Genomic DNA, 23,092 nt, shown 5'->3' on the forward strand with positions numbered 1-23,092 from the left:
TAACTGTCATAGCACTTGCAGTGGTTCCTGATGGAGTTGAGAATTTCTGTATGATGATCTAGATAGAAGTCTGCCTATTACACATTACGACCGTCTTCAACGAAAAGGGCACTGCGCCGATTGGAATCCATCGCTAGTTGACGGGAGTGTATGGTGAGTCGTGCATAAATGTCAGAAATGTTCGTAAGTGGTGTAGAGAGTTGGCAGCCGGTCGGACCGAAATTCACGACGAACAAAGGAGTGGGAGACCGTCAATTTCTGAGGAGACAGTGTTGAAGGTTGAGCAAAGCATGCGTGAAGATCGGCGGATCACCCTGGACCATCTCTGCACGTTGGTTCCTGAGGTTTCCCGAAGCACCGCTCACAGAATTTTAACGGAAACATTGAACTACCGGAAGGTGTGCACAAGATGGGTGCCACGCATGCTGACTGAGGACCACGTGCGGCAATGAGTTGATGCTTCCCGCGCATTTATTGACCGCCTTGCAGGCGAACAGGACAACTTTCTGGACGCAATTGTCACGGGTGACGAAACCTGGGCAGACCAGTTTACAACTGAGACCAAGCAACAATCACGCCAGTTCATAACTTTCCGAACAGCTTGGCGGCGAGCTGGTATGACATGGGCATACAAAAACTGCCACGGCGTCTACAAAAATGCATCGACAGGAATGGTGATTACGTTGAAAAATAGCTAAATGTTCAAGCTATAAACTGACGCAAGCCATTGTAGAAATAAAAAGGTCTATGTACTTATAAAAAAATAAGATACCTTACATTTGGGATTGCCCTCCTACATCCCGGATCTCGCACCTTCCGACCTCGTCTGATTAACCCATTGCTGTCAGGGTTCCTCCGAACCATAATCTGTAGGTAGCGATCATCCACTGCCCTTGGGCGGCCTTGGGCGACCTGAGCGAGGCATGTCATCAACAGTTCCTGTCTCTCTGTATCTCCTCCATGTTCAAACAACATTGCTTTGGCTCACTCCGAGATGCCTGGACACTTCCTGGCACAAAGTAACAATTCTGCAGGAAACAGTACGTGCACAATGATGAGGTTCTTGATGAAGCAAAGCGTTGACTCCGACGTCGACCAGTAGAATCGTACGACTCGGGCGTACAGCCCCTCTCAGTAACGTGCCGTAATGCCATTGCAGTGAACGGAGATCGTGCTGAAAAATAGGGTTTTGTAGCCGACAAAGCGGGGAGTAATTTAGTGTACTGGAATCCTGAATCAGATCAATCTGGTTTCGATAAAAAATATGTTACCTTACCTAATAAACGCCCCTCCCAAGAGCTAAAGGTACTTAAGTGATCATTTTTGGAAGGAAGTAAACTTCGTCATCGTGAATCCCTCGTTGGTCGATTTAGAGAATCGATATTGGAGAATGACTGTTCAACAACGTGCTGCGCTCAAAGTGCATTCGGCACGCAAATCACAAGAATAACACGAGAGAGGTCAGAGCGTGCGCGCTGAACATTCCTGCGTTCCTCCATAAACGAATCAGATTGGGCTCAAAGGGGCGATAGTGACACAAAGAGCCTCCATCGGGCTCTGATCAGTGGCGTGCAGGACATCGTGTCTCCCTTAAGATTCGTCAGGAGTATTTTCTCTGGTTTTTAGGCAGATATTTTCCACTTCGTTCTTGTGATGTGTTCACGTAGTCAGCCCAAACTAATACTGCTCACCGCGTGTTTCACAAGACCCCAAATGTCAATTGGAATCGTCTGTTTGCCATGATTTTGTAGGCACTGAAAGTGTCAAACTGTATTGTTTCAAACAAATGTTTAGCTTTCTACCAAACAATTCTTCAATTATGAGCGTTGTGAATCTGTTGGTCATTATTGTTCGTCTGGTTTTGTTGCTTCACCATTATGTGCATCCCTAGTCTCAACATTCGTTAATCTACAAGCATCATTTGTACACAAATGCCGAATTTTGCTGATAAGTGACCTTGATAGGTGTAACAAGAGACATCTGCATATTTTAAAATTCATTTGTACTCAGATTTAACCGTCGGAGCTGGAGTACCACCCTGTCGAATAACATTGCTGCGTGGCAGTAGGCACATGAGCAGAAGCAGCTGTCAGTCATTACTAATGAGCTCTCTCAGCTGGGTCTCAACAGCAACATTGACAGAACACACGCTCATACAAAAAGAAAAAACGGCGCACCACGAAACAGTTATCCGAATGGGACGGAAATCGGTAGATGCGGCGTACATCTAGAGACAAAAATATTCTTACAATTTAAAAAAAATGGGTGATTCATCCTACAGAAAGAGCAAGTCGCTAATATGTTTGTCCACCTCTGAAACATAAGTAATCTTGGCACTGATTAACTGAGTTAGATGTCCTCATGAGGGATACAGTGACAAATTCTGTTCAATTGGAGCGTTACAGCTTCTAAATCCTGACGTGATAGGAGCGCCCTGCCCCTAATGCTCCAAACGTTTTCAATTTGGGAGAGATCCAGCGACCATGCAGGCCAAGCACTCTCACCGTCTGCGGAAAGGCATTATCTTGCCGAAATGTAAGCCCAGGATGGCTTTCCATGAAGGACAGGAAAAAGGGACGTAGAGTATCGTCGGCGGAACGCTGTACTGTAAGGGTGAGCTTCACTGAGTTTGAACGAGGTTATGTTACAAGGCTATGAGAAGTTGGATGTTTGTTCTGCGATACTGCAACAAGACTGGGCAGGAATGTAGCCACTGTACGTAATTGCTGGCGCTGGTGGTCGCGAGTATGTACAGTCGCAAAAGACCGGGTTTCGGACGGCCAAGTGGCGTTACCGAGAAGAAAAATTGGGAAAATCATTGTGTTGGGCTTATCACTCTGGCACATCGTAATGCATCTGCAGCAGCAACCTGAGTGGCAATTGGCACCACAGTGTAAAACTAACTTTACAAATCGGTTACTTGAAAGTCAGTTCCGAGCCAGAATCCGTGTATCGTGTTTTCCATTGACCTCACACCACCGCCGCTAGCGACTGCAGAGTTGTCAAGCGAGAGCTCATTGGAGGAAGGGTGGAGGTCTGTTGTGATTTCTGACGAAAGCGGGTTCTGTCTCGGCGACATTGGTGGCCTCATGTTGGTTAGAAGGAGGCCAGTTAGGGTCCTGCAACCAACCTGTTTGCGTGATACACACATTTGACCTACACCTGGAGCTGTATGGTCTGGGATATGACTTTGTATCACAACAGAAGCACTCTCTTGTCTATCACACAACCTGACTTCAAATTTATACGTCAGTCTGGTGAAGCGACCTGTTCTGCTACCGTTCTTGAGAAGCATATCAGGAGGTGTTTCCAACAGGATAAAGCTCTCCCACATACCGCTGGTGTAGCCCAACATGCTCTGCAGAATGTCGACATGTTGCCTTAGGCTGCTTGATCTCCAGATCTGTCACCAATCCAATACAAATGGGGCATCATCGGACGAGAACTCCAGCGTAATCACAAACAACATTAGCTGTCCCTGTATTGACCGAGAAAGTGCAACAGGCGTGGAACTGGCACCCAGTACTTGTACAACACAGTGCACGCACTTTGCATGCTTGTACTCAAACATTCTGGTGGTTACACCCGTTATTTATGTGCCAACATTTCACATTTGCAGATGGCTTATCTCGTACTTACATTAACCTGTGATTTTGGAAATGTTAGTCACTTACATATGTTACATAGACTAATGTATTCCCGAAATTTCGTTATTCTACATTCATTACTTTTCGGTGTTGAAATTTTTCCTCCGTCCGTGTATACTGTCATTTTTTATTCTCTGTGGACGACTTCTTCTTTTTCTGTGCGTCCTCCAACCCTGCAACGATTACTCGGCAATTACATTTGACGATGAAGCGGGTGGAGCAATGATCTAACAACATAGATTTTAAATGATCTTTCCAAAAGAAAACTGTTTGCCTCGATTTAAATAGCTCCTGCTCTGTTTTTAACGGAGGTGTACTGTTCTCATTCGTAAGGAAAACATGGATTATCTGGGCTTCACTTTTGATGAGAAGCTAATGTGACTGTCACACCTTAAGAAACTAAAACTGAGACGTGTCAAAGTTTTTAACGTCCTTAAATGAGTCAGTCATAGGTCTTGGGGAGCCGCAGAGCACGCCTGCTTCAACTTTACAAGGCGTTTGTGCTACTCTGGCTTTCATAGAGGTGTCAGGTTTATGGATCAGCGAGGCCTTCGTTCCTCATAATGCTGGATGCAGGTATGAGGCTGTCAGCTGGGGATTATCGCACGAGTCCAGTTGCTATCCTTCTCTCTGTATGTCAATGATGTGTCATCGGTTCTGACCTATTGCAAATATCATATGTATGTTGATGACCTTCAGTTGTATCTAAGAGCGAAACCAAGCAATCTTAAGAAAGCTGTTGAAAATTTCAATAGTGACCTCGATGGACTATCAAAATGGGCACAAGACATAGAACTAAAACTAAACCCATTTAAAACCCAAGCGGTACTTGTTGGTCACTCTAAGCCCATTAGCCCAAAACATCGGGAATCGGTACCATCTCTTATCCTAAATGGAACAAATATTAACTTCTCTCCCTCAGCAAAGAGTTTGGGAGTAATAATAGATGAAAATCTAAATTGGACAGAGCACGTAACTGCAGTGTGCAAAAAAGCATCAGCATCTCTTCGTGTACTACAAAAATATAAAAAGACTCTTCCCTTTCAATCTGAAAAAGAAATTAGTACAAACGCTTATACTCCCAATCATTGACTACAGCGATATTATCCTACAAGGCCTCTCTCAGGAAAATTCGCGACGTCTGGAACTGGTCATGAATGCCTGAGTCCGATATATCTGTGACGTTCGACTTTTTGATCACATTTCACCAGCATATGCAAAATTGTCCTGGCTGCGTGCAGACAAACGCTGAGATTTCCATACACACTGTCTTATCTACTGCCTTATAAATGTACACTGTCCCTCATATCCCTCCCGTCCTTAACGCTTATGTCGGAACAACATGACAGAAACACACTTTCTCATCATAATAAAATCCTCTCTGTTCCACTGCATCGCTGTCACCTTCTCGTTATGTTAGAGAACTTAAAAACAGGTCCAGCTTCAAAAAACAGGTAATGACGTATCTACTTAAGCAACACTAATGCCTTCCTCTGTACATGAATGCACTTCACTTTATCACTTGCCTCTTTCCCCCTCCTTAAATCTCCCTTCCCCAAAACTCGCTATACTAGTAAACATCTACTTTACACACCAAGATATTAATGTACATCTGCACAAATCTTCGTTACTATTGCCAATTTTTCTCATGTTTATCATTATTATTTGATTTTTTTACTGTTATTATTGCTTTTATCATAATTTGTATGTATAGCACCTGTTGTAAAAATACTGCCGCATTTACTTTATTAGGTCTTAGTCATTACTCTTTACTCATATTGTCACTAGAGTAATCTAATTTTCTTATTTAAAATATTCTTATGATGTAACTTTGATGTGTGAAATGCTGCATGTGTGAAACACTGGTCGGACGTGAGAGAGGGCCTGATGGGCCTAATCTGATCAGGTTAAATAAATAAATAAATATAAAGAGGCTGGCGAGCCTCCGCTGTCTATTCGACGACTTCTCTCCGTGGTAGACCAAGTATACAGGGCTTTGTCCGCTCAAAAATCACTAGCATCCGTCTCCGCTGCACAGTCGTCACATGAAATTTGGCATCTCAACGTATAATGGACGTGAAGAGCGTAAGATGTTGAGCGATCACTGTGAGCGATACAAGGATACCGGATACTCGTGTGAGACGGCATTAGCGTCACTTGAGCGAGTTAAAAAGGGACTTCATTGTGGGTGTTCATTCACACCGCAAGTCAAATCGTGGAAGATCCACATCTGTGCTGCATTCCGATGTGACAGTGGTCTGATAATTGAAACGTGAATGTAGGCCTATGTAACCTCCCCCTCACTTACCGACCTTAATGACAGTGAAAAATGAAACCGCGTGTACCTAATGGGAGTTTTGGAAAAGCAATCGTCACCGAAGTTAACCTGTCGGTAAAGAGGGAGGAAAGGGTTACATCTAAATGAAAGGAAAAGTGCTAATGAAACTGGTGGAAATTAATTTTGAAAAGGGGTAAAGTTAATAAAGAAGGTAAATGTGCAGCCGTTACGTTAACAATTAACTAGCGGTAATTAGGTATTTGAGATTTGGGGGAAATCACGGTCGCCAGCCCTAAGGACAATTACTATAGTAACTGAAAAAGAAAGGTTATTACACATATAATTAGCACTAAAAGCGTGGCAACTGAAGGTTGACACGTGTAGTGTGAAAACTGAAAGTTTGTCAGAAGTAATAAATTTCGCTACACTCTGACTTAATTTAGCAAAAGAATTACTAAAACCGGAAAATCGAAAGTTAATTTAGTGACTGAAGTTAATAGTGAGCTTTCTTTCTGAAGCACATCGAAATTCAGTAAAATACGGTTAGTCTTGGACTACCTCAACAATCATTTCAAAAGCTACTTGAATCTACGCAATTTAGAAAGAAGAGATTTAACTTTGAACTTGAATTAAATGATTCTGAACAATTAACAATAGTAAAATGTAGTACGTACCAAGCTGAGCTGCAGTCACAGGTAAGCTAAAATACGGTAACAAAGCTCGCACTCTTAATTCGTGCTTGTGTAATCTGAATATTGTAGCCAGCTCTGAGACTTTAACTGAACTTTGAAATTAACGCAGTGAAATGGAATTATGCTGGCGTTTGAATTTCAACGACACTCGGGTTCATTTCGGAAAAGGAAGGGACCCTGCTTGGCAATGAAATTGGGACAATGAGCAACAAAGGTTCATGCTAAGTTGCTGTAATTTTGCGAGACAAATGGAACAATTTGAAAAGCTGAGGTCTGCCACACAGTTCTGAAACTTTACGTGCTTTTAGTCTTCCTTGTTGGTTGATTGAAGGTTTGAAGCCGTCGATCGAGGAGGTGGCGACAGTCACTCATTGTCGGCCGTCGCTGTTGCAGAAGCTGGATGTTGGCGCGCCTTCTTCTCGACACGGTCACCAGGCGAAACGGGCTCTTGATGTGCGCCAGATAATGCTTCCCGTCCGCGACACCATGTCAGAAACTATCATCGCGAGTCGAGCGCAATTACATGCTGCCAAACCCTGAAAGCGCGGCAACTCGCGGGAGCGTCACACCACCTGCTCCACTCGCTACTCCCGCCAGACTCTCACTGCCCCGCCCGCGCTCCACGCGGCAGAGTTCACACTATCAAAGATCCTACACACTTTGATTCTTCACACGACCTATCGACGTAATCGTTCGATAGCAGTTTTCCCTAGGCAAGACCCAGCGTAAAAATACAAATAATATTTACGAAACAAACCAATTATACATCGACATAAATGCATAAATATACAAATAGTAAAACAATTACAATATACAAAGAGACAGAAATGTCATATCTTGAGGTAACAAAACAAGAAAAAAAATAATAGTACAATAGATGGAAATTGGAGGATATGCATTTCCGGCGTTACACGTGCCCCACATTGTCTGAGGATGTTCGTGTAACGTAAACAGACTCAGAAAATGTCCAAAAAAAAGAAACAGCGGAAATGCATATGCTCAAAACATCAACAAAATTTAGCATTCGTCTAATTAAGCATAAATCAATTTTTAGACCATAATAATTGAGTGGAGACACTCCTAATCTTATTCCACTCTGTCATCTTGCACAAAATAAAACAGGTTGACAACATATTAAAATTCATAGAAAACATAGAAAATGGTTTAGCTATTCTAAAATTGTCAAAATTCCTAACAGTATCAAGAAATGGAATACTATTTACTAAATTAATCAGAGTACATGGTCATAAAAACAGGTAGATCAAAATACGCAAATTAATAATTAATTACATAGAATACACATTTTTACATAACCCTTTCATAATTAATATTCTCGTCATGGGAGTCCATTAAACGCTAAACAAGAAAATAATATTCAGTAGATCGAAAAAAACATAAATATTGACAGCAGAATTCTTTCACATCAGCTGTCCGGGAAGAAAAACTATTCCGCCTTTCGTACTCGCAAGTACAAAGAATACCGACAGCGGCACAAGAGCCAACAGCGGCACAAGAGCCGACAGCGGCTCGCCTCGCCAGTATTGTTGCGCCCGCGTGTGCGGCACGCTTGATCTCACTCGCCCTTGTGACGGCGTTGCCAGAACGTCCGTTTCACTGAATTCTTTAGGAAAAACTCACTCCCGAGTAATCTCAAGGAGTCCCTTAATACTATCACAGTGGATAACTCAACACTGTCCATCATCACGCGCATGTACTAGCCTGAAACTTAAAACAGCGTCTAAGTACATCGGCAATGACTAGTAAAACACATATTCATGAAATCTTACAGCTAGTTACAAAATCATATTTACATTCCTTAATCTACTGTGACTCAGCTGAAAACTTAAACTAGCAGCTTGGATTTTTCAATTGATTAGATCATGATTAAATTGATTAAAATTAAATTGATTAATCAAAATTAATTACTTATTAATTACAACTTCTTTAATGACCTTGGTCAGTCAAAAGCATGGCAATCTAGCAAATCGTTAAATCTTACACTCTATTTTACATACTGTATAAATTACCCATTGTGTGGTATTAATCGATCCTAGGTTGGTACAATTTCAAGTCTACAATATTCCGTAAGCATTTGTGTGAGGTATACCAATGACTTTATATGGTCCATTATAAACAAACTTAAATTTAGAGATTTCATTGTCTATCTCGCTCGATTTCTCATGAGCTTTTACAAGTACTAAGTCTCCGATTGCAAACTTAGCAAAACGCGCTTTAGCGTCATGACGACGTATGCGAGCATCGGCTTTTAGCTTCATTACTTCTCGCAAACGATCTTTTTTCACACCAATACTAATGTTAATCCGTGGAGGGAATTTGATTATCTCTTCCAATTCACTTTCTACACTTTTGTCAATGCCGAAATTCCTCATGTTATGGCAGTTCAAACTCATTCCTACGTCAATGTCATCCGGCCAGTTAACAATGTGTATAGGCTGGTATTGCCTATGCACACCGTCTCCTGCCTCGTCAAAACCAACTACCATTGTTTTATCTAGTGACATACATGTCAAAGTTTTGCTTTCGCAGTTAATCACTGCACGGTACTTTAATAGCCAATCTAACCCGATAATTACTTCCGTAGTTAAGTCTGGCACGACGACAAACTCTTGTTCAAATCGTGCCCCACATATCTCGAAGTTGACAAAAATCTGTTTTGTGACCGGTTTACTGGCCTTCCCAGTAGCACCGATAATTTTCACTCCTGTTACTGGCATAACTACGATGCCAGGTCTGTCTTTCAGTAACTCAAATATTTTCCCAGATACAGCACTCAATTCTGCCCCGGTGTCAATCAACACGTTTAGTTGTAGGTCGTGCATATTAACGGACACTACTATCTGTCTACACTTGTCCTCGACTGTTTCTTTATTTTCCCACAGTAAATCCTCGTCTATATCCAGGTCATTCCAGAAAAAACCATCCGGCTTTGATCCTAAATCCGGCTTATCTGGCGGCTTTTTCAGCCTCTGTTCAAATACAGTTTTAATTTCAACACGTTTGTCCTGAGGCTTAGTCTCTAGCTTCGCCTCCAATACCGAAACCTTTTCCTGTAACTCGTCAACTAGTGAGTGTTGCTTTGCTATCAATTCACTAATTGTCACCTTCGTTGATTCCTCTTTGGTCAGATTGATCTCATCTGCCAATCTACCTGGAGAAATGTGTCCAGTAGTATCTGCAATTACTTCCTCTGGATCTGCGCAACCCACACTGCTATCGTCTGACTGTATAATGTCAGCTCTAACCTCGTACACGCTGTAATCTACGTGCTTTTCTACCAATCGTGTCCGGCTATCACTAAAATTTTCGTAATCTTTCTCCTTAATACTCTCGCAATATTTAAACTGGAGGTTTGCGTCGGATGGGTCGGCTACTTCTACCACTACAACTTTCGGTAAAGTCTGCCGGTTAGGGCCAGAACTTTCCGTTACTACTTCAACATTCAATTCCTGCGGGACGAAACACGACGCATCTTGCTCGTGCTCCCCATTAACATCAACTATTTCTAGTAAAGTCTGCCGGTTAGGGCCAGAACTTTCTATCACTTCACAACTACTATCCTCCTGTGGGACGAGACGCGGCAAATCCTGCCCGCGCTCCCTATAAACACTTCTCCCGTACAGGCCCCTATAATCTCTTAGTTCGTCGTATAAGCGACCGAACTGCCGTAACCAGACCTCATCCCTCTCTGCATCCCCTCGCTCAATGACGGACGTGTTATCCGACATCTGATCTTCTCTCAACAATTGCGAATCATTCTTAAACTCAATCTCCAGTTCCGCTGTGGGTATTACAGCTGCCACTTTATAATCGATTTCCGGAACACTACTTAAATTGTTCTCACTGACAGTGAATGTATTTTCTGCTGCCATGTATACAGCTGATCTACTACTTGTGGGCGCACTCCTTTCTCCTAATACTGGCACGCTCTCCCGCCGTTGATTATTCCATAGGGAATTTTCATAACGACGACACCTGGGTTTTCTCTTGTTATTGGGCCGCCAAAATTTCTCCACGCCCGCTCGGCCCCTCACCGGCGCGGCTAATGGTTTCCCTGTCTCGTCCCAGCAGATACGCTCCCCGGATGCTGCTGAGGCGGCTGATCACACCCTCTGGCGTAATTACTATTCTGTGAAGCCCGTATCACGTTAGTATGATACTGGTTTCTGTCATTCCTGTTATTATTTGCATTGTACCGATTGTTATTACGGTCCGAACCATTATTGTTATTGCTGCGGTATGCATTATTCCCATGGTTATCGTTGTTATGGTTGGGGTGGTACCCGTTGTTGTTACCACGGCCTCTACCACTGTCGCGATTATTGCGCCAATTGTCCTCGTCCTCAACTCTTTCCAGGAAATCATTGATTGTCCTGTAATTGCTTCCTACGTAGCGTTTTGTATCATCTGGAAGCTTCTTGTAGAGTTCCCAGACTATTTCGGATTCCGTGCGGCGATCACGCAAATATTCCAACTTGCGGATCCAGCCCTCACAAAACTCCCTCATCGAACCGCGCGAATTCGCATCGAAAGGCCTCGATACGACAAATTCGCGCCAGACACTTTGCTGTTTTTGCTCTGACCAGTATTCAGCCAGAAACAAATTTTTAAACTCGTCAAAAGTCAGGTTCGTAATGTCGAGGTTTAAGCCCCAACGCTTGGCATCACCAGCCAGCACATCAATAACCGCATTAATTTTTCTCTCATTAGTCCATGATCTGGGTAAAACTCTTTCACAATTTTTAATGAAATCCGTCGCGTGTATACCGCCTTTTTTCAAGGGGTCGAACCGCTCCTCTTTCGTCAACAACTCCGAACTATGTGCACAGATTGGCACATAGCTCTGTTTTTCGTCAAGTTTCCTTTCTAATTCCGACACCCTCGTAATCACTTGGCAAGTGGTTGTCGCAAGCGTTTCCACTTCCCTTTTTTTTTTCTTCGCAGGTATTAGCCTGCTTCGTCACTTTGGTATCTACTTCGGATACTAAAGCCTTTAAAGTTTCCACCTTCTTTTGATCCTCTTTTTTCACTAATTGAATTTGTTCCGTCACCTTATTCTCGATGATCGGAGCAACTGATTCTCCTACACTTTTCTCGATTCTGCTAATTTCAGAATTAAAACGAGTATTTATGCTCGCAATTTCCGCCTGAACGCCTATCATTTCCTGTTTAAGATTACCGATTTCGGTATTAATTACAACAATATCTTCTTTGATTTTATCAACTTTTGTATTAACAACTCCAACATTGTTGTTAACAACATTAATAGCTTTGTTCTGATTGTCTAGCTTTCGTTCAATCTTTTCAGACTGAGCTTCTTGCTTGGCAGACAGAGCTATAATTTCTGCCGATTGACTCTTGATTTCATTAATCAAAACATTCAATAAATCAGTTAAATTCCCGGAGACTACCGGTTTTACTTCCGTAGCTGGTTCCTCTATACATGTTCCCCCGTATTCATCATCAAGGGGTACAGATTTGATTTTCGCTTCCGATTCCGAAACATTTTCTACAGTTTGGAATTCCATTTCTGCTCTTTGTTGCGTTTCGGCGGTCGCGTCTTTCATGCTAGCCGCCTGCCCCTGAACAATGGGAACCGCCGTGCGCGTTTCCCACTGTTCGACCGATTGTTCCGTATCCAAGTCCAGCAAATTTTGGTAATTGTTGCCTTCACTCATTTTAATAATTTTCAATATAAATGACAAATCTCAAATGTAATTAGGATTACTCCCACTACTTATTCTTGCTGACGTAACGGCCTGTACGTAACCAGTACTTTGTTACGACATTTGCACCAAAGAAAATTCGTGTCCAGAACAACCTCAAATCTGAAGATTGTCCTGTCACGGTCGCCACGTGTAACCTCCCCCTCACTTACCGACCTTAATGACAGTGAAAAATGAAACCGCGTGTACCTAATGGGAGTTTTGGAAAAGCAATCGTCACCGAAGTTAACCTGTCGGTAAAGAGGGAGGAAAGGGTTACATCTAAATGAAAGGAAAAGTGCTAATGAAACTGGTGGAAATTAATTTTGAAAAGGGGTAAAGTTAATAAAGAAGGTAAATGTGCAGCCGTTACGTTAACAATTAACTAGCGGTAATTAGGTATTTGAGATTTGGGGGAAATCACGGTCGCCAGCCCTAAGGACAATTACTATAGTAACTGAAAAAGAAAGGTTATTACACATATAATTAGCACTAAAAGCGTGGCAACTGAAGGTTGACACGTGTAGTGTGAAAACTGAAAGTTTGTCAGAAGTAATAAATTTCGCTACACTCTGACTTAATTTAGCAAAAGAATTACTAAAACCGGAAAATCGAAAGTTAATTTAGTGACTGAAGTTAATAGTGAGCTTTCTTTCTGAAGCACATCGAAATTCAGTAAAATACGGTTAGTCTTGGACTACCTCAACAATCATTTCAAAAGCTACTTGAATCTACGCAATTTAGAAAGAAGAGATTTAACTTTGAACTTGAATTAAATGATTCTGAACAATTAACAATAGTAAAATGTAGTACGTACCAAGCTGAGCTGCAGTCACAGGTAAGCTAAAATACGGTAACAAAGCTCGCACTCTTAATTCGTGCTTGTGTAATCTGAATATTGTAGCCAGCTCTGAGACTTTAACTGAACTTTGAAATTAAAGCAGTGAAATGGAATTATGCTGGCGTTTGAATTTCAACGACACTCGGGTTCATTTCGGAAAAGGAAGGGACCCTGCTTGGCAATGAAATTGGGACAATGAGCAACAAAGGTTCATGCTAAGTTGCTGTAATTTTGCGAGACAAATGGAACAATTTGAAAAGCTGAGGTCTGCCACACAGTTCTGAAACTTTACGTGCTTTTAGTCTTCCTTGTTGGTTGATTGAAGGTTTGAAGCCGTCGATCGAGGAGGTGGCGACAGTCACTCATTGTCGGCCGTCGCTGTTGCAGAAGCTGGATGTTGGCGCGCCTTCTTCTCGACACGGTCACCAGGCGAAACGGGCTCTTGATGTGCGCCAGATAATGCTTCCCGTCCGCGACACCATGTCAGAAACTATCATCGCGAGTCGAGCGCAATTACATGCTGCCAAACCCTGAAAGCGCGGCAACTCGCGGGAGCGTCACACCACCTGCTCCACTCGCTACTCCCGCCAGACTCTCACTGCCCCGCCCGCGCTCCACGCGGCAGAGTTCACACTATCAAAGATCCTACACACTTTGATTCTTCACACGACCTATCGACGTAATCGTTCGATAGCAGTTTTCCCTAGGCAAGACCCAGCGTAAAAATACAAATAATATTTACGAAACAAACCAATTATACATCGACATAAATGCATAAATATACAAATAGTAAAACAATTACAATATACAAAGAGACAGAAATGTCATATCTTGAGGTAACAAAACAAGAAAAAAAATAATAGTACAATAGATGGAAATTGGAGGATATGCATTTCCGGCGTTACACCTACTTGTTCTCAAGGTTCCGGTCGGTCACGTCTGATTACCAAAAAGAAGGATAGATATTGCGCACCAACTACACCAAAACCCCTTCATAGTTGTGCCTGCCTAACTGAGAGCAAGTAATACTCTCCCTGCAACATTGTGCATCATTCTCCAACATTGGTCGGAGGCCAGCCACAGATAGACTAGTGTAATACAATTCCCTGCAAGAGTCCGCCGTTGACACCTTAACACGACTGCTACTTTTGGAGTGGTGCCATGATTAAGAATAGTAAACTGACGATGTATGGCGTCGCATTGTGTTCAGTGATGATGAATCGTGGTTCTGCACTACCCCGGATGACCATTATCAGAGAGTATAGGGGCGACCTCTGGAGAAATACCATTCTTCTACTGTTTTGAAGAGGAGCAGTGGTGTTAGTCCTGATGTCATGGTGTGGGGAGCGATAGGGTAAGACTTCAGGTTATGACTGGTAGTGATTGAGGTAATTGACGGCACACTGGTGTGAGACAGTAATCCTGCATCATCATATATTACCTCTCAGCTGACAGTATCGTGGTGCGGGACAGTGCTCGTCTGTTCGTGGCACGTGTCTCTACGACAAAGTGATGTTGCGTACAGGTACTTCCGTGGACAACAGAATCTCCAGTTCTGACAAAGTTGAACAAGTATGGAGCCACCTTGGACGTCAACTCTGTCCAATTATGAATACGAGGGGGGGGGGGGGTGTCCCAAAAGGAACCGGACTGTTGTCATAAAAAACTTAATGATGAACCTTTCTACAAAATTACTTCAGTCACCTTCAAAATACTCTCCATTACATGCGATGCATTTGTCAAGTCTCTTTTCACACTGTTGGAAGCATGTTTGGAACTCTTCAAGTTTGATACTGTCCAGTGCCCTTTACGAAGCTGTTTCTACCGCCTCCACATCGTCATAACGCTCCCCTTTTAGCGTTTTTTTCATTCGTGGAAATAGGAAAAAGTCGCACGGAGCTAGGTCCGGCGAATATGGAGCGTGGGGAACGACAGACCACCTCTGAGATGCCAAATAGTGGGTCACTCGTAAGGCCGTGTGTGCTGGAGCGTTGTCGTGATGCAGAAACCAGTCACCTGATCGCCAAAGTTCATCTACATCTACATCTACATCTATACTCCGCGAGCCACCTTACGGTGTGTGGCGGAGGGTATTTATTGTACCACTATCTGATCCCCCCTTCCCTGTTCCATTCACGAATTGTGCGTGGGAAGAACGACTACTTGTAAGTCTCCGTAATTGCTCTAATTTCTCGGATCTTTTCGTTGTGATCATTACGCGAGATATATGTGGGCGGTAGTAATATGTTGCCCATCTCTTCCCGGAATGTGCTCTCTCGTAATTTCGATAATAAACCTCTCCGTATTGCGTAACGCCTTTCTTGAAGTGTCCGGCACTGGAGCTTGTTCAGCATCTCCGTAACGCTCTCGCGCTGACTAAATGTCCCCATGACGAATCGCGCTGCTTTTCGCTGGATCATGTCTATCTCTTCTATTAATCCAACCTGGTAAGGGTCCCATACTGATGAGCAATACTCAAGAATCGGACGAACAAGCGTTTTGTAAGCTACTTCTTTCGTCGATGAGTCACATTTTCTTAGAATTCTTCCTATGAATCTCAACCTGGCGCCTGCTTTTCCCACTATTTGTTTTATGTGATCATTCCACTTCAGATCGCTCCGGATAGTAACTCCTAAGTATTTTACGGTCGTTACCGCTTCCAATGATTTACCACCTATGGCATAATCGTACTGGAATGGATATCTGCCCCTATGTATGCGCATTATATTACATTTATCTACGTTTAGGGAAAGCTGCCAGCTGTCGCACCATGCATTAATCCTCTGCAGGTCCTCCTGGAGTACGTACGAGTCTTCTGATGTTGCTACTTTCTTGTAGACAACCGTGTCATCTGCAAATAGCCTCACGGAGCTACCGATGTTGTCAACTAAGTCATTTATGTATATTGTAAACAATAAAGGTCCTATCACGCTTCCCTGCGGTACTCCCGAAATTACCTCTACATCTGCAGATTTTGAACCGTTAAGAATGACATGTTGTGTTCTTTCTTCTAGGAAATCCTGAATCCAATCACAAACCTGGTCCGATATTCCGTAAGCTCGTATTTTTTTCACGAAACGTAAGTGCGGAACCGTATCAAATGCCTTCCTGAAGTCCAGGAATACGGCATCAATCTGCTCGCCAGTGTCTACGGCACTGTGAATTTCTTGGGCAAATAGGGCGAGCTGAGTTTCACATGATCTCTGTTTGCGGAATCCATGTTGGTTATGATGAAGGAGATTTGTATTATCTAAGAACGTCATAATACGAGAACACAAAACATGTTCCATTATTCTACAACAGATTGACGTAAGCGAAATAGGCCTATAATTATTCGCATCTGATTTATGACCCTTCTTGAAAATGGGAACGACCTGCGCTTTCTTCCAGTCGCTAGGTACTTTACGTTCTTCCAGCGATCTACGATAAATTGCTGATAGAAAGGGGGCAAGTTCTTTAGCATAATCACTGTAGAATCTTAAGGGTATCTCGTCTGGTCCGGATGCTTTTCCGCTACTAAGTGATAGCAGTTGTTTTTCAATTCCGATATCGTTTATTTCAATATTTTCCATTTTGGCGTCCGTGCGACGGCTGAAATCAGGGACCGTGTTACGATTTTCCGCAGTGAAACAGTTTCGGAACACTGAATTCAGTATTTCTGCCTTTCTTCGGTCGTCCTCTGTTTCGGTGCCATCGTGGTCAACGAGTGACTGAATAGGGGATTTAGATCCGCTTACCGATTTTACATATGACCAAAACTTATTAGGGTTCTTGTTTAGATTGTTTGCCAATGTTTTATGTTCGAATTCGTTGAATGTTTCTCTCATTGCTCTCTTTACGCTCTTTTTCGCTTCGTTCAGCTTTTCCTTATCAGCTATGATTCGACTACTCTTAAACCTATGATGAAGCTTTCTTTGTTTCCGTAGTACCTTTCGTACATGATTGTTATACCACGGTGGATCTTTCCCCTCGCTTTGGACCTTAGTCGGTACGAACTTATCTAAGGCGTACTGGACGATGTTTCTGAATTTTTTCCATTTTTGTTCCACATCCTCTTCCTCAGAAATGAACGTTTGATGGTGGTCACTCAGATATTCTGCGATTTGTGCCCTATCACTCTTGTTAAGCAAATATATTTTCCTTCCTTTCTTGGCATTTCTTATTACACTTGTAGTCATTGATGCAACCACTGACTTATGATCACTGATACCCTCTTCTACATTCACGGAGTCGAAAAGTTCCGGTCTATTTGTTGCTATGAGGTCTAAAACGTTAGCTTCACAAGTTGGTTCTCTAACTATCTGCTCGAAGTAATTCTCGGACAAGGCAGTCAGGATAATGTCACAAGAGTCTCTGTCCCTGGCTCCAGTTCTGATTGTGTGACTATCCCATTCTATACCTGGTAGATTGAAGTCTCCCCCTATTACAATAGTATGATCACGAAACTTCTTCACGACGTCTTCAGGTTCTCTCTGAGGCGCTCAACTACTACGGTTGCTGATGCAGGTGGTCTATAGAAGCATCCGACTATCATATCTGACCCACCTTTGATACTTAACTTAACCCAGATTATTTCACATTCGCATTCGCTAATAACTTCACTGGATATTATTGAATTCTTTACTGCTATAAATACTCCTCCACCATTGGCGTTTACCCTATCCTTGCGGTATATATTCCATTCTGTGTCTAGGATTTCGTTACTGTTCACTTCCGGTTTTAACCAACTTTCCGTTCCTAATACTATATGCGTACTATTTCCTTCAATAAGAGATACTAATTCAGGAACCTTGCCCTGGATACTCCTGCAGTTTACCAATATTACGTTAACTTTTCTTGTTTTTGGTCTCTGAGGACGGACGTTCTTTATCAACGATGATAATGTCCTCTCTGGTAAGCCGTCAGGTATTTTATCGTTTCGCCCAAGGGGGGGTCCCTCTAACCTAAAAAACCCCCGTGTGCACGCCACACGTACTCTGCTACCCTAGTAGCTGCTTCCGGTGTGTAGTGCACGCCTGACCTGTCTAGGGGGGCCCTACAGTTCTCCACCCAATAACGGAGGTCGATGAATTTGCAACCATTATAGTCGCAGAGTCGTCTGAGCCTCTGGTTTAGACCCTCCACACGGCTCCAAACCAGAGGACCGCGATCGACTCTGGGCACTATGCTGCAGATATTAAGCTCAGCTTGCACTCCGCGTGCGATGCTGGTTGTCTTCACCAAATCAGCCAGCCGCCGGAAGGAACCAAGGATGGCCTCAGAACCCAAGCGGCAGGCGTCATTCGTTCCGACATGTGCTACTATCTGCAGCCGGTCACACCCAGTGCGTTCAATAGCTGCCGGAAGGGCCTCCTCCACATTACGGACGAGACCTCCCGGCAAGCACACCGAGTGCACACTGGCATTCTTCCCCGACCTACCCGCTATTTTCCTGAGGGGCTCCATAACCCGCCTAACGTTGGAGCTCCCTATAACTAATAGGCCCGCCCTCTGTGACTGTCGGGACCTTGCCGGAGAATCGGCCACTGGCCCAACAGGCGAGGCATCCTGTGGTGGCTCGGAAACGATGTCATCACCACTAGGAAGCACCCCGTACCTGTTGGAAAGGGGTAAGGCAGCTGCCACGCGGCCAGATCCCACCTTCGCCTTTCGGCCAGGCACGCGCGAGCCCACCAGTGTCCGCCATTCACCCTGGAGTGATGGCTGACCGGTAAGATGCTCACTGCCGGAAGACGCAGCGACATCAGGGGTTCCATGTGATTCCAAGGCCACCGAAGTAGGCATAGGTCTCACCACAGTTGCCCCAACGCCACTACGAGCCGACGCCTGCGCCTCGAGCTCGATGAGCCTAACAGACAAAGCCTCCACCTGCCCCCGAAGAGTGGCCAATTCTCCTTGCGTCCGCTCACAACAACCACAGTCCCTGCACATGACTATGTTTACCCTACTCTATACGGTGACAAATTCCCAAGATAATCTTCTGATGAGCTACTCTGATAATCAAGAAACACTCACTGAAATACGAGACGCGAAAACTACGCTAGGTTTTCCCAGAAAAACTATTTAAAAGCTAAGCGCAGCAAATAAGTACAAAAACGCTTTATACAAACAGTACTCGCTGCTGCTGGTGCTCTCGCTCTGGCTGTCACAAGACAACTGCTGATTCAAGTGACTAGTGGCTAACGGCCGCGAAACAAACAAAAGACGGTTTTAGGGCGCTTTCTGTTCTAAACGATCAAGAAAACACTAAGAAATCTAACACGAAAACTACGTAAAGTTTTATCAAGAACTGTTAGTTACTATGCAGAGCAGATAAACACAAATAGAATCCCTTCCTTAGTGGAAGGTCGTAAACAAAATGCAAAATAAACGCTTTATACAAACAGTACTCGCTGCTGCTGGTGCTCTCGCTCTGGCTGTCACAAGACAACTTCCGGGCGTTTCCTCCTCACATCCTCTCGCAGACGCCTTAAAACATCAAAGTAAAAGTGCTGGTTAACAGTCTTGCCAGGGGGTACGAATTCCCGATGCACAATTCCACGAACATAAAAAAAGACAATGATCATCGTCTTCACATTTGACCTCACTTGCCTTGCTTTTTTTGGTCTGGGAGAGTTGGGAGTCCTCCACTGGTTTGACGCTTCCTGGGTTTCTGGGTCATACCCGTAACACCAACCCCCATCCCCTGTAATGACTTTGTTCAAGAAGTTTGGATCACGTACAATCTCTGTTTTCAAGTCATGACACTCATTCATGCGGATGGCTTTTTGCCCCTGTATGAGAAGGCGCGGAACAAATTTAGCAGCAACACGTCTCATGTGCAAATCCTCACTCAAAATCCGCTGGCACGAGCTCCAACTGATTCCTGTCTCTGCTGAAATTTGGTCGATCGTTTGGCGACGATCCTCCTTGATCTTTTGGTGGACCTTTTCAATGTCCTCCTCATTTCGCGATGTTGAAGGGCATCCAGAACGAGTTTGGTCTTCAACACACATTTCACCACGTTTAAAGCGCCCAAACCGCACGAAAACCTGTGTGCGGCTGATAGCGTCCTCCTGGAGAGCTTCCTGAAGCATTTGGCGTGTCTCCGTTGCAGTATTTTTAAGCAGGAAACAAAATTTCACACACACTCTTTGTTCTTTAAAAGTTCCCATAACGACTTCGCAGAGGTAACCCGCCAACAGTCAGAGAAACACAATACCACACTTGCACGTTCAGCTCTACACTGACGCCGTCAGCACAGCTGTTTCATGAAGATCTCTACTAACACCATCTAGCGTGAGAACCCTGCACTACGTCTACTACGAGTGGCAGCGCCATCAGAGTCCGGGTTCTTTTGGGTCCCCCCCCCCCCCCCCCGTGTACAGGATTTCAAGGACCTGTCAGAACACTTATGGTTCGGCTTTCCTCGGGAGAGGATATAATGGCTTTATGACACCATCACAACAGTATGAGTGCATGCATCCAGGCAAGAGAGGGTTCTGTGATTGTACAGCTGCGATACTAACACAAGAGCGTTTAACACAAAATGGCTAGGTATTCATACTTTTCAGGCAGTGCTTACTTGGGTGCCTTCTGGCAAGTACGCTAATCATATCCAAGGCAGCCACTGTGGAAAAGCTGCCGCCATCTTCTGTTCAGTTACTGCTGTGTCAGGTGTTTCCCCACATCACCAAGTAAGCTCGCCTTGCAACGTTGCAATGGACTTTACTGTATTTTGTAAGGCGTAACATTTGCGCTTGCCTGTGGCTGGTGCTGCTACAATCTACTTCTTACTATGTGTGTTTATGAACAGATGTGGTAGGTGTGCTATATTGCCCTCATCTGTGACAAGACCCAGTACCGTCGGTCACCTTAAACTAGATTACCTTTACGCAAACGACAATGATAAATTCTCTGGCGACTGCCCCAGTTAGCTCTGGTCCACTTTTACCCAAAATTATTTTCATCATTACTTTCTCTTACACAGTACGTCGTCTAAACCCCGTCACTTTCTTCTAGCTTATCTTGCTGTTGCAGTTTCCTCTATTGCCTCCTAGGCTCTGGGAATCCAGACCACTGAGATTTGAACAATGCTTGGTCCGAACTTTGTCTCGTAGTTTGCTGCTTTTTAGTGTAAATAAGGGTTAAGTTTTACGTAATAAATGTCACCACAGTACCTGGTGTAATTTTGCTCAATGTGGTTTCTCTTTGGTACTGCTTCTCCCTGTGTTTATCCGTATGCTGCATCAATGTCTCCATGGAGAATCGTCCATCTTGCTCGTTAATGAGTTAGTCTACAGACTGAATTAACTAGGTGCTGAAGTCTAGCCGGCCTCAGTGGCCGAGCGGTTCTAGGCACTTCAGTCTGGAACCGCACGACCGCTACGGTCGCAGGTTCGAATCGTGCCTCGGGCATGGGTGTGTGTGATGTCCTTAGGTTAGTTAGGTTTAAGTAGTTCTAAGTTCTAGGGGGCTGATGACCTCTGATGTTAAGTCCCATAGTGCTCAGAGCCATTTGAACCATTTGCTAAAGCCTGATTCAACATAGCTAGATTCGCTCCTGGTAATGCCTCCATATGTTCCTCTGGCCAACATAACAGAGGCTATCAAATGTTCAGATAGGTTGCTCCCAAAGTTGTTGCAGGTGGACGGAAGGTTGGCCCTACTAACACAAACAATGTCCCGGTTATCAATAATCCACTTCCATCTGGCTCAAACCTTATCACTGTCTTCTCTCTTTTCTGACCCAACAGCTTCACTGCGCAGAAGTTCTGACTTTCTCTCACTGTTTGAATTAACAGTAACCTCATCTCTGTAACACTTCTGCTGCTCCTTCTGCTCCTTCAATTTCAGCATACCTGCTCTTGTCCTTTGAACCGTTACACATTTACCCTGGCGACCCCTCAACGTCTACTACTTAATGGGATATTGTGGACGCAGCAACATTGGTACCATGACTGTTTCCCTGCTACTGGAAAGAAAAATGAATTATACTCCTATAATCATCTTGTGCTGATGCAGATAATTTTTGGTACAGACTGTTACTAGTTTTAAGAAACTTTAAGTCAGTTTCAACGTTTGTTGGGCTGTCATTGTGTACTATTACAACCCAAGAAACACTGAAACTGTCTTAAAGATTCTTAAGGCTAGCAACAGGGTATACCAACAGTTATCAACAGAAGAAAATTGTCACATCCTAAAATCAGTGGCCCATAGAAAGAAGGAACTAAACGAATACACTTCAGTGTGCAATAAAACCCTCTTTGCCACAACTGATGAACTATATAAATAACACTCAAACCAAAACTTCATACGATCAGCCCTCAGAAATAAATTTCCCTCTTCTCCACACTGCGCAACTCATTCACTCTAGATACCTTTCCACAGAAACATCTCTATCTCTCTCTCTCTCTCTCTCTCTCTCTCTCTCTCTCCCTCTCTCTCTCCCCATCCCTCCATCCCTCCCTCACCCCCCCCCCCACACACACACGAAACCGAACACCATAAATGCCAACAACGCTTCATATCCGCGCGCCTCACCCAGACAAACATGGCACGAAACAAATGACTACTACACAGCCACAACAACAAGCAATAGCGACGAAAACACTGTGCAAGTTTGAAAAATGGAAGAAAATGCCTAGGAAATGACAAAAGTGGTAGAAATCAGGGTGTTACCACACCGCAAACAAAGGAGACAGACGCCACAACATCAAAACCGTGAAGTAACGTACAAAATAAGGCGATACATACTCATTTTCGTTCCGACATGTATAATAAATAAAAATAAAAACTGGTGTTAGCCAAGGTGATTGTTTATCACCTTTACCGTTAACTGTGTTCTAAGAAAAATGGTAAGGATCTGGAATTTGGAGCTAAAAAATCACAAAATTAAACCAATAACTCTGGGAAGGGAAAGAAATGGAATT

The 23,092-nt window shown here is 43.7% G+C and overlaps 1 protein-coding gene across 1 annotated transcript in view; it reads left to right on the forward strand.

Annotated features, from left to right (window-relative positions):
* Positions 1–23,092, forward strand: part of LOC124775178 (transmembrane protease serine 9-like) — a 94,884-nt gene that overhangs the window by 67,605 nt on the left and 4,187 nt on the right. The window lies entirely within an intron of this gene.

Source organism: Schistocerca piceifrons, chromosome 2 (assembly GCF_021461385.2).
Source record: "Schistocerca piceifrons isolate TAMUIC-IGC-003096 chromosome 2, iqSchPice1.1, whole genome shotgun sequence".
NCBI classification, from domain to species: domain Eukaryota; kingdom Metazoa; phylum Arthropoda; class Insecta; order Orthoptera; family Acrididae; genus Schistocerca; species Schistocerca piceifrons.